The sequence below is a fragment of the Schistocerca cancellata genome, chromosome 7 (assembly GCF_023864275.1).
Source record: "Schistocerca cancellata isolate TAMUIC-IGC-003103 chromosome 7, iqSchCanc2.1, whole genome shotgun sequence".
NCBI classification, from domain to species: Eukaryota; Metazoa; Arthropoda; class Insecta; order Orthoptera; family Acrididae; genus Schistocerca; species Schistocerca cancellata.
In genome coordinates, this window is record NC_064632.1 from 487,404,867 (window position 1) to 487,417,105 (window position 12,239).

A 12,239-nucleotide genomic window follows, 5' to 3' on the forward strand; every position below is an offset into this window, starting at 1 on the left:
ACTCTCATTGCTGAAGACGACACGTCTCCATTCGTCCCTCCATTCACGCCTGTCGTGACACCACTGGATGCGGGCTGCACGATGTTGGGGCGTGAGCGGAAGACGGCCTAACGGTGTGCGGGACCGTAGCCCAGCTTCATGGAGACGGTTGCGAATGGTCCTCGCCGATACCCCAGGAGCAACAGTGTCCCTAATTTGCTGGGAAGTGGCGGTGCGGTCCCCTACGGCACTGCGTAGGATCCTACGGTCTTGGCGTGCATCCGTGCGTCGCTGCGGTCCGGTCCCAGGTCGACGGGCACTTGCACCTTCCGCCGACCACTGGCGACAACATCGATGTACTGTGGAGACCTCACGCCCCACGTGTTGAGCAATTCGGCAGTACGTCCACCCGGCCTCCCGCATGCCCACTATACGCCCTCGCTCAAAGTCCGTCAACTGCACATACGGTTCACGTCCATGCTGTCGCGGCATGCTACCAGTGTTAAAGACTGCGATGGAGCTCCGTATGCCACGGCAAACTGGCTGACACTGACGGCGGCGGTGCACAAATGCTGCGCAGCTAGCGCCATTCGACGGCCAACACCGCGGTTCCTGGTGTGTCCGCTGTGCCGTGCGTGTGATCATTGCTTGTACAGCCCTCTCGCAGTGTCCGGAGCAAGTATGGTGGGTCTGACACACCGGTGTCAATGTGTTCTTTTTTCCATTTCCAGGAGTGTATTATGTCAACCATTCAGCAAAATGCCTCTGTCATTATTCAGTACTATCCAGGTAAGTTTCTTTATACTCCGTCAGTTGGAGACTTCTTTGCAAATGGGAACTGCAATTATATTAGTTTCTTATCTATGTAGGAACTGCTTATACCTTCTTCTGCAGGAAGACATTTCTCAATCACCTACCATCCTTATAATGCTATTGTCCTCCTTCCAATCCTATTCCCCTAAAATGGTTTTGGTAATCCCTTACATCGGTTGACCTAACCTGGACAAAGGCCATCCCTTTCTTGAATTCACCTACCCTTTCCTCTCCAACACATCAACTGTATGAGGTACACTGCATTCCAAAAACCAATAATAATTAAAGTATGCAACCCCATCCCATATCCATTAATTTGAAGAAATTTTCCCAAGGAGTTTCAACTTCCCCTTGATGCCTATAAATTGATGTTTCCAAGCCCCTCTGCAAATGTGCTTTACCTACACTTCCTTTTGTGTCTGTATAAACTCACACTAAAATACCTATAGTTTCCTTCTCATGGCATTGCATGGTAAATTTCTCAACCCTTTTGTTACTATTCTGTCTCTATGGTTTGCTCATTACTTCTGTAGCTTCAGATTAATTTACAGGACGGACCATTTTAATCCCTAATGGAAGATACCTCGGGATAGAGATGAGATACAGCAAAATGTATCAGGTCAAAGTTGTAGGTGGCAAAGAGGGTCACAGATTGCTGCTAATGGTCATGACCTTGAACATGATTTTCAAGTTGATTTGGAGGTTTATTTTATTTTATTGTTTACATTGGAACTCTAATGTTTTATTTAAGATTAGAAAAAAGCGGCAAATTTTACACCTAAACTGATACATAATTCAAGGTTGGGACAAGATTCAATGAAGGTCAAATAAGCAAATATGTTTTTAGTTCTAGTAAGGATTAACTTGGAATAAATGAGAGATACAGCAAAATACAATGTTAGATACAATTTTGAAGGGGTGTAAGGGGTCATGTATCATTATTAATAACCATGCTCTTGAAGTTAGCTATCGAAGGTTATTCGAAGGTTGAGTTTTGTTGCATGGAAACCCCTATTTGTTATGTCGGGATTGGAAAGAGCGAAGAGAGATTTGAACTTTAAGTTTTAATTACCTCATTCATTGGCAAAAATAAATACATCACAACATATACATCTGATTTTGATATTTGCAAGAGAGAACAAACATAAATAAAATGTAGATCATTGACTTACAAGTCATACGTTGAGTCCCCTTGCCCCTCATTCTTCAGAATGTCCCTTCCATTTTGTATCTGACATTGTATTTTGTTGTATCCCTCCTCAGTTCTGAGTTCATCTCTACAGGAACTAAAAAACCCTCACCGCACATACTCCTATGCTGGCGCCACCTACCGCAGAACAATGGAACCGCCTGCAAATAAAAGAGGAAGGTTCAAGCATTACTACTACACCAACAACATCTGGTGCAGACATCCAAAGTCACCACAAAAAAATAAGAGGCATTACTTTCGGAATGATCCTTGTATATCCTTCTCTTGTTGATGACCCCTGACAACCAGCCTGACCATATATGCACTATCCTCTTGGACTTCAGAGATCAATTTGCTTGTCAAGATCACTTTCTCCCATTGCCTCCTTCGGAGTCACTAACTTCCATGTGTCACTCGGTTCAGTTGATTTTTTTTTTCTTCTTCTATTTCTTATTGCCAATTTTTTTATGTTACAAGTATTAATTCTACTGGAATTTCAGACAGAAGTTAATTATATGAAATGGTCACAGAATAAAGTACCAGGTACACTATCAAGACTCCCATAAAGTGTGAATGAAATGATTAGAACAGAAGGACCTGGGGTTGTTTTTCCTAGCTTTAAAAATAAAGCAAGATGTCTGGACAGGTGAGTATTTTGGAAAGGAACTTCAGAAACTATATGAGCAGGCATTGTGTCTGTCAGATGAAAAATCTTTATGGATCATGACAGAAGATATATTGTTCTGGGGTTAAATAAAAATGGACTGCCTCCAGAATGAGATTTTCACTCTGCAGCAGAGTGTGCGCTGATATGAAGGTACTGGCAGAAGTAAAGCTGTGATGGGGCGTGAGTCATGCTTGGGTAGCTCAGTTGGTAGAGCACTTGCCCGCGAAAGGCAAAGGTCCCGAGTTCGAGTCTCGGTCCGGCACACAGTTTTAATCTGCCAGGAAGTTTCAAAAGTGGATTGGCTTAGAAACTATGTACTCTACACACAAGAAATTATTTATTAGGGTTTATACAGGATGACACAGAAAAATGGGAACATTTCCACAATCCAATAAAACTAGAAGTGATGAAGGGAAGAAATTGCATTCATAGTAACTGAAACCTTACAACTTCGCCATTTACAAAACATTGATGGCAGTTATCATTTTTTTTAAACTATGTCCTTTAGATGGTGTCCCCCTGTACGAATACTTTCATGAAATCTGCTGTTGAGATTCCTCATTGACCACTGCAACACCTCAGCTGAGATACTGTGAATTGCATCGCGAATTCTCTGTTTTAACTCATCCAGGGTTCTTGGTCGAGTTGAGTAGACTGTCCTCTTGAGGTAGCCCCACAAGAAAAAATCACAAACGGATATATCTGGCAATCTAGGGGGCCAGAGAATGTAATCAAATCGTGAAATCACATGGTTCCCAAACAATTTTTGCACATATGTCACTCCGACCTGTTAAAGCAACACATCTTGAATGTTTGGAAAGTTGTTCAATTCAGGTGTAATGAAAGTTCCTAACATCTCCATGTAATGATTGGCATTGGCAATAATTGTGTTTCCCTGTTCATTTGCGAAAAAATATGGTCTGATAATCCCATGTGATGAAACGCCACACCATACTGTCATTTTACTAGCATGTAAGGGTGCTCATGAACATCATTAGGATTTGTGTTTGGCCAGTAACAGTAGTTCTGTTTATTCACGTAATCTGTGAAATGAAAACATGCCTCATCTGACATCCACAACTTGTTTAGAAATTCATCATCATTGCTTATTCTTGTTATTTGTTGACAGAATCCTAATCACAATTGGAAATTGTTGTCCATCAATTGTTGTACCATCTGTAGTTTGTACGGATGAAATTTTAAATCAAGATGAAGAATTTTGTGAACACTCTCTTGTGACATTCCAACCACTGTTGCTTACTTACGGATTGAATGCCGAGGGCTGTGTAAGACAGACTCGTGTACAACATCGATGTTTTTGGAGAACGCATACTTCCTGGTTGTCCTGTTGGTTTCTTCTTGAGGGCAGATCCTGTCTCTTCAAAGTTATTAATCCAACATTTTATCACGTGTTTCAGTGGAACGACACCACAATTTTCTAAATTATAAAAATGTCGAAACTCCCTCTGTGCAGCTACCAAACTATCACTGTTTTTATAAAACATTTTTTTGGATAACACACGCTATTGTCCGTTCCAGTGATCCATGATTACTGAAATGGCGGACTATTTACTCACTAACTTTCATGAACATGCAGTGCTGCCACCTGCCCATGGCTGCCAGTACTCATTTCAAACATTCCCATTATGCAGTGTCACCCTGTATATAGAGGGTACTGACATTCTGGTATTCATAAATGCATTAAGCATATGAATAAATTCTATTATTTTAAAAATCTAAGCAGATAGGTAATAAAGGTATTAAGAACCTGTGAAGTCTGCCAGAAAAATTAAAGAGGGCCACAATAGCATATCATATAAACTGTAACCAATAATATTGACGGCATTACATGATCTCAACGCTGCAGATGTTTTTGACCATTTACATAAAGGTCGAGGTGTTAGCTATGTCTTGGTATGGATTAATACATTCTTCATATGAAAGTTCCAGTATCTTCAGTAGTGGTCAGGGTGTATGACCCACAGCTGGTTGTGATGTCAGGATGCAGTGTAGTTAACCTTGCAGTGTAGTTAACCTATCAGAGTGTGGCTGCAGTGGTGTGAAGGCAGGTGTTTTATGGTGACCTCCCATGGTAAAATTTCTAGTTGAATAAGCCTTTTACTACTTAGTAATCACTGTGGTGATATCGGAGCTGGACAACCAGTCAGTGGTCTCCAGGACTTAGATGGCCACAGTCAGCAAAGCATGCAGGTGTAAGTGAAAGACCAGGAAGAGGAAGGTGCAAGACATGTACCCATGGGCAACGGCTGCTGTTGGTGGCATTCTGCGGTCAGCATGGCAGCAGAGGCACTGATGCAAGGAGGCAGTGGCTGGTAGTGATGGACAGCTGAAAGCCTTCTACAGTTCAGTGGGAAGCATAATGGAGCAGATGGGATCAAACCACAACTTACAGCACGTCTGATGATGATGATGGCATGTGCCCTAACTGGGTGATGGACAGAAACACCGTATACCTGCCTGCCAAAGATGAGGAACAGTAACAGTTTGCCTGCTTGGGCTGTGGTAACTGGGTACTCCAGACCCGAACCTAGGCCCACCAGGAAGGTGCTCATCAGCAGATGGTAGTCACCCTGCAGATGGCCCAATGATGCGAAGACGCCAAGCTGACAGCATTCTAAATCAGCTCAGGCAATGACTTGCAGTTACTGATGGCAACATCTGACAGTGCCAGCTTGATGGTTCATTTCGGACTGCAAGCAGACATGGACCTCTTCTCATAAATAGTGGCTGGCACTGACTGCACAACTGAGCATACTGGGCAGAACTGAGAATGACAGTCTAAATTTGGTGGTGCATATACAAGCCAGGCTGGCTGGTGTTTCTCAGACAGCAACATCCTTGGCTTTTAAGTCACATAAAGCTGGAGTTGTAAGGTGTAATCATTGTGAAACCATGATGACAATTGTCCCAGCTTTCCTATCTTCTCATCCTCCAGAAGCCCTGCTGTAATCTGTCACAACTCTGACTTTCAGAGCACTGGGCGGCATCATCTGAATTGTCAGTGTACTGAATATGTCTTCTTACATATTGGGTATGTGCTCTTGTGCCATGGTTCTTCGTTTCCAAGCTTGTGATACCTTCCTTATGATGTTCTGCTGCACAGACACAGTACCCATGCGCTTCCCCAGGTGTAATGGTGGCACTTCATATTTTATATGTTTCTTCAAATTGATTGTATCCCTATAATTTTCTTCTTTCTGCATAGCACCCTCTTTCTTCTTGATTTTCTGCACCTTCCTTTTCTTGATACTGAATTTCATTTACTTGATTCTTAGGATAATTTGATACTTCACCAACAACAAGATTTTTCTGTATAGTTTCTTTCATCTCTCTCCATTCAAATTCAATACCTCTTGACACAACAATATTTCTTCTTTCTGCATCACAAAGTGTGTAGCCATTTGGAGCACATAACCACCAAAAATGTATAGATTATTTCTTCATTTAGTTTGTTCAAATGGCCTAGATGTTTTGCAAAAGGTCTTGATATAAAAGTTTGAAGTCTTGAGAGATATAGTCTTCTTCCAAACCATTTTTCCTCTGGTATAGCAGTTTGATTGATGGCTGGGCTCATACTGATTACATACATAGCTGTGAGTATTGCTTCTCCCAAAAGCCCTGTCTTCAGTTTGCTGTCAATGGTCATTGTGCTTTCTGTGTTCATTATTGTCAGATGTAGTCTGTCTGCTTTCCCACTGAGTTGACGACTATACACAATGCTACAACCGGGAACTGATTTTCATTTTCTAAAACACATTTTCTAATGACTCTTGCAGTCTCTGACTAATATTGTTACATGTTGGTACTTTTTCTTTTCAGGCATTAACTAAATAATGTCTGGCATGTGTTAATTCATTACTTAAAACATCTTATGCAGTGAAATAAAATGCCAGCATATGAGACCATAATTCAAGTTCCTGCAATAAATATGGCAGAATCTCTGCTTTGCTTCATGTTATCATCAAGACCATGTAAGAGCCAGGTAAAATGTTTGTAATTGGTATGGAAGGCTCTAAACTCACCAGTAATATTTGTTCTCCTCTGTCCGCAGGTGTTTGTCCATGGTATGAATAGAGGTGTATAGTCTAATAAAAAATTTTCCTGGTCTTTGTCCTGATGAAGTCCTGTATGACGACCTGGTGGCTAAACTGTCTGATCGTTTTGAATCACAGGTCCATTTTGCACCTTCTAGGTATATATTCTATCAGCTCAAACAGCAGCTGGGGCTGCCATACAAACAATGGGTCACAGAACTGCATGTGTTGAGAAAACAGATTCAGTTTAAATGCTGATGTGGTTTCTGTTATAGTGATCTCATGCTTCATGATGCAATTACACATAATGTCTTTTATGCTCATGTTTGGGCCTCCATTTTCAAGGATCTAAACTCAGACCTGAAAATTGTGTTGGCTATAACTGACTTACAGTACACAGATCATGTCATTATGAACATGTCCTGTAAGCTCCATTCACTGTAAAGATTAAGATAGTTCTATGGTCAGTCCTCTCACTCAGGTCAGACATCACCCGGCATCACTTGGGCTGACAGGTCTTGCCATCGGAGCACCGCACAGCCTGCTCAAATGCAGAAGTTTTGCACATGTTGTTATTGAGCACATACGAGGGCACAGTGTCCGCGCCAGCAGGCTACGTGTTTCACTTCCAGCAAACAAGGGCACATGCAAGCAGTGTGTCTGCAGCAATCTAGTGCAGGAAAGTTTTCTAAGTTAACGTCAGACTCTATTTCACACGCCGTGTACATCATTTCTGCTGCACCTGTGCACACAAATCATTTAATAGCTCAACCTGATTGCCAAGACAAGCACTCTGCAATAATAAACAAGCCATCAAACAAATTGTTCATTTATTTTCATGTGGTGAATATAAATGTGAAATTTCAATTAGATACTCGAGCAACTGTTACATTGCTCAATCACGCTACATATGAACAGTCAGGTAGCCCACAGCTTCAGCAGCCAAGTGCCACATTGCCAGTTTTCAATAAACAAATTCTTCTTGTTTTAGATGTTTGTAATTTGCTTGCCAGTTTCCATGGTTCTGCAAAGACAGTTTTGTTTCACATACTGTGTTCTCATGACTGTACAAACATTTTTGGCATGGACAGTTTTAATTTGTTTAGGCACCAATTCAAGGAACCATTTTGGAAATTGCTTCATCTATGCCACTTGCCAGCATTGTTGCTTTGTGTAATAACTATACTTCTTAGTTTTGATGGTAGTATAGGCAAGGCACAAGGGTACGAGCCCACATCACGTTAAAAGACACTGCACAGCCTAAGTTTTCTCATGGCCGTCCTGTCTCAAATGTTTTACTAGTAGCAGCACAGCTAAAATGGTTGCAGGATTGTGATGTGATTAAATCAGTGTCTGGCAGTCAATGGACATTACCCTAGGTCATTCTTTCGAAGCCGTTGGGTGAGTTGAGCCTTTGCAGAGATTTCAAAGTCACTGTTAATACATGAACAGTGATTGATTCCTTTGTCTTACTCTGCCAAGAAGACTTAATGTACAAGATAGGTCAAGCTCATTTCTTCTTGAAAACTGACTTATAGGAGGCACACCTGCAAGAGCCTTTGGATGAGGTCTCCAAAAAGATTTTTTTGATCAATATACACCTGGGTCTTTTAAAATGTCAGCATTTAGCACTCGGTAGAGCATCAGCCCCAGATATTTTTCAGTGGTACTTAGAACAACTTATGCCACAAGTGCCCTCATGTGCCAGTTACTTGGATGGCATAGTTGTCTCTGGCCATAGCCCAGAAGAAAATTTACAGAACCTAGAGGCATTGTTTAAAGTATTACCAGAGGAAGAGTTACAGTGCAACCATTCAAGATGTTCATTTTTCAACACCAAAACTGGGTATCTCAGTCATGTGATCAATGCACATGGCATAGATCCATTTCAGTCACATGTAGCTATCATTTGCAATTTGCCTTCCCCCATGAATGTGTCAGAAATGCAAGCCGTAATGGGATAGCTAATGTACTACATTCGTTCCATATCAAATGCCACTCAGACTGCAATCCTTTGAATTGTTTACACTGAAAGGGTGTTTCTTTGGTGTGGTCCAGTGAGTATCAGACTGCAATTCAGCGTTCAATAGATGCATTTTTGAATAACCAGTATCTGGTCCACTTAGACCTCAACAAGCCTGTCATTCTCATTCTTGCAGTGGACACCTCCTCCCATGCTATAGGTGTGGTGTTGTCATAATGTGAAGGTTCCACTGACAGGCCAATTGCGTTTGCATCCATAACTCTGAACAAGGTGACAGCCAATTAGATAAAAAGGCACTGGCTATCATTTACAGGGTCACTCATTTCCACCAGTACTTGTATGCAACCGTTTATACTTGGTTATGGACCACAGGCCACTGACGGCCCTGTTTGGTTCCTCTCAACCTGTCCCAACCCAGAGAGTGCAGAAGTTACAGCAGTGGGCCTTACTGTTGTCCAATTATCAATATGATCTGTAGTATCAGCCCACTACCAAGCATTCCAATGCAGACCTCCTATCACAGCTAGCTGTGGGTTCCAGGGCCACTTTCGATTCTTTGGAGGACTCCTGTTTTTACAAACACTCTGAGGAGATCCATCTGTTGGAATATTTTCCAATGACCTTTCACCATGTGGCACAGGAAAGAGCATAGGACATGGCTCTGCATGTGGTATTAGATTTTGCTTTCTGTGAATGGTGTCATAGAATTGAAAAATCCACCACCCAATGGTACACCACTACTCTGTGCACTGATGAACCATCTTGGTCAAATGGGTGTCCTCCTCATGCATTCCAAAAGTGGCAGTGCTCGGGCAATGGTCCCTCAGTCCCTCCAGCGGAAGTACTTCGATTGTTGCAGCAAGGACATGGAGGTGTCATCCAGACCAAGTTGTTGATGAGAACCATTGCACATCGCCAAGGATGGACACACAAATAGAGGCAATGATGTTGCAGTGTGCTACGTGTATAGATCATCAGCCCAATACCCCTCAGCATTACTTCGACTGATCGCAACCTGCTGGACCATGGCGTCTGCTGCAAATTGACTTTGCTAGGCCAAACTGTAACACACACTGGTTATTGGTAGTGGACTCCTACTGCAAGTTCCCCCTCCAACGACCCCATGGCCTCCACTAAGTGGATCAGTACAGTGTCATACCTGACTTCAAGAAGCCTTAGTGTCCGATAATGAGCCTCAGTTCACATTGCATGAGTCTGTACAGTTTTGCAGTGACAATGGTATTAATCATATTTTCACAATGGCCTTTCATCCCCAATCCAACAGTGAGGCTGAATGATTGGCAGGACCTCCAAAACAAATAGACAAGTTACAAGCCATCCACACAGGGCCAGGCCCTCAAGGTGATTTCATCATCATATTGTTTCTTGGCCAGGGATGGCAAGTCACCAGCGGGGCTACTGCATGGCCGTCATCACAGGATTTTGCTTCGCCTGCTACATCCAACTCAGAGGATCTATGTCCCTCCACCATTTCCAAGTTTCAGCCTCAGCAATCTGTCCAGTTTAGAGTCTTTGGCAAAGGTTGCACATAGGAATGTGGTGTAGTGTCAGAGGTAATGTCCCATTCCACTTACACCATCAAGAGACCAACAGGGCTGCATAGGTAGCAATGAAAGCAACTTCAGCCTATCAACTCTCGAGATTCTCCCACCCCATTTAGTTTGCTGACCAATTTCATTGCTAGGCCCTGCTGCAGCCGCCGCTGCAGTCACAGTCACCTCCTCCTGCAGCAAAGTCGTCCCCACAGCAGGTGACATATATGGAGGTCGACCTGGAGCTTCATCCAGCGTCACAACTGTGCTGGCAGCCTGTGCACATAGCAGCAGAAGTTACGCTTCTGGTCACCTGGCCAGGCACCCTAGAGGTCCCCATTGCTGTCTTTGAGGACCACCTGCATGAACACACACCTCTGCACAATGGTGTGCAACCTGTGGTTAGTCTTCTGGTCAGCTGTCCCCACCATGCTCAGAGAGAATACCCAGGTGCGGGTTGATGCTTGACACCAACTGCACTCTCAGCACTCTAAGCACTTGGGACAGTGTTCCATCCTCCTCCCCTATCTCTGTAACCGATGCTGGAGCTGATTTTTCTGGGAGAGGAGGCAGGGGTGGGGGTGGGGGGGGGGTTGTGGTGTCATCAACAACCGACCATGGAAAATCAACAGTTGACCATCACAGAGATGCTGCTCACCCCAGCAGCACCAAAAGCAGTAAGCCACGCCTTCTATAGTTACAATGCACCGTCTCCATGTCATGCTCATCAAACACTGACACATAGGACAAGAGTGGCCAGTTCTGTTCTGTCCATGAGCAATGTCTACTGTTCCGTCTCGAGTGCAGTCACATGCTGAAGTTACACCTCCATCTCCAGGGGACAGTGTCCTGTTACCACAACTCAGTGGAGCCTAATTTAGTCTTAATAGTAGTGTCGTAAGTGCCATCAGTGGACACATATTCATCATAGCTGTGGTAAATAGTCAAGAGTTATCTGTAGACTTAAATGCTGCTCAGCATCTATGGCTGCCTGTTGTGTATTTGAACAGCAAGTCATTTAACCATGTAATCAATTCCACACATATTCTCACAGCCACAGCAGAGGAGAGCTAAAGATAAGTATATTTTTTGCATCAATAAAGTGTATTGTTATTTGTCTGTTCATTTAATGGACTGTTTCATTTGTTCACCTTTGTATGTGTTCCAAGCAGAACATCCCACTGCTGTCTGGGCAAAACAATGTCTGTTGCTATAGGCACTGTTGACTCACATTTACCTGCTGCTTGGTGTCCATTTTCACCTTGGGGTCATCAACTATGGATATTTTAACCACAACAAACAATATGTATGTAAGAATGCTAACTGAGAACCAAAATTTATCCACCACCTGCAAAACACACCAAGACAGGGTGTGTGGTTGGTTACATTCAATGTAACTGCCCAATATGATACATCAAACTTGAAGCATGTCTACTCCCACACTGTATTAAATTGTTAACTCTTATTCATTAAGGTTAACTCCCTTGGCATTTTGATCTCAGCTATAGTATTCTTAATTATGTTACTGTCTTGATTTTGGCTAATATTGTACTGCAGTCCTTTATTTGACAATTGTTCTCTATGGCTGTTTAAATTCAGTCTGATAAATTTGCAACACAGTTAAAAATGTATGAACATCTTCCACTTTCCTTTCTGCTGTATGTTCCTTTCGAAATTTACATTTAAATTTTCTTTGTGTGTTTCTTCTGTAGTAAATCCTTCTCTTTCTACAGCTGATCCTGTATCATATTACATACATCATCAAACTGTAATGGTGAGAAGTGATGTATCAAATATATGTGTTCACTTCAGTGGCCGCTACAAATCTTGTGCTAGTATGCTACAGCATACTGCAAATATTGCGCTTAAATTACACCATTTCTGTTGTAACGCAAGCTCGAAATCACATTAAAAGTAGGCCACTTCTCTTTGAATGTGTGCATGTATTTTAACACTATCTTCATGATAACTAGAAACCAGCATCAAGTGCTGAAATGAT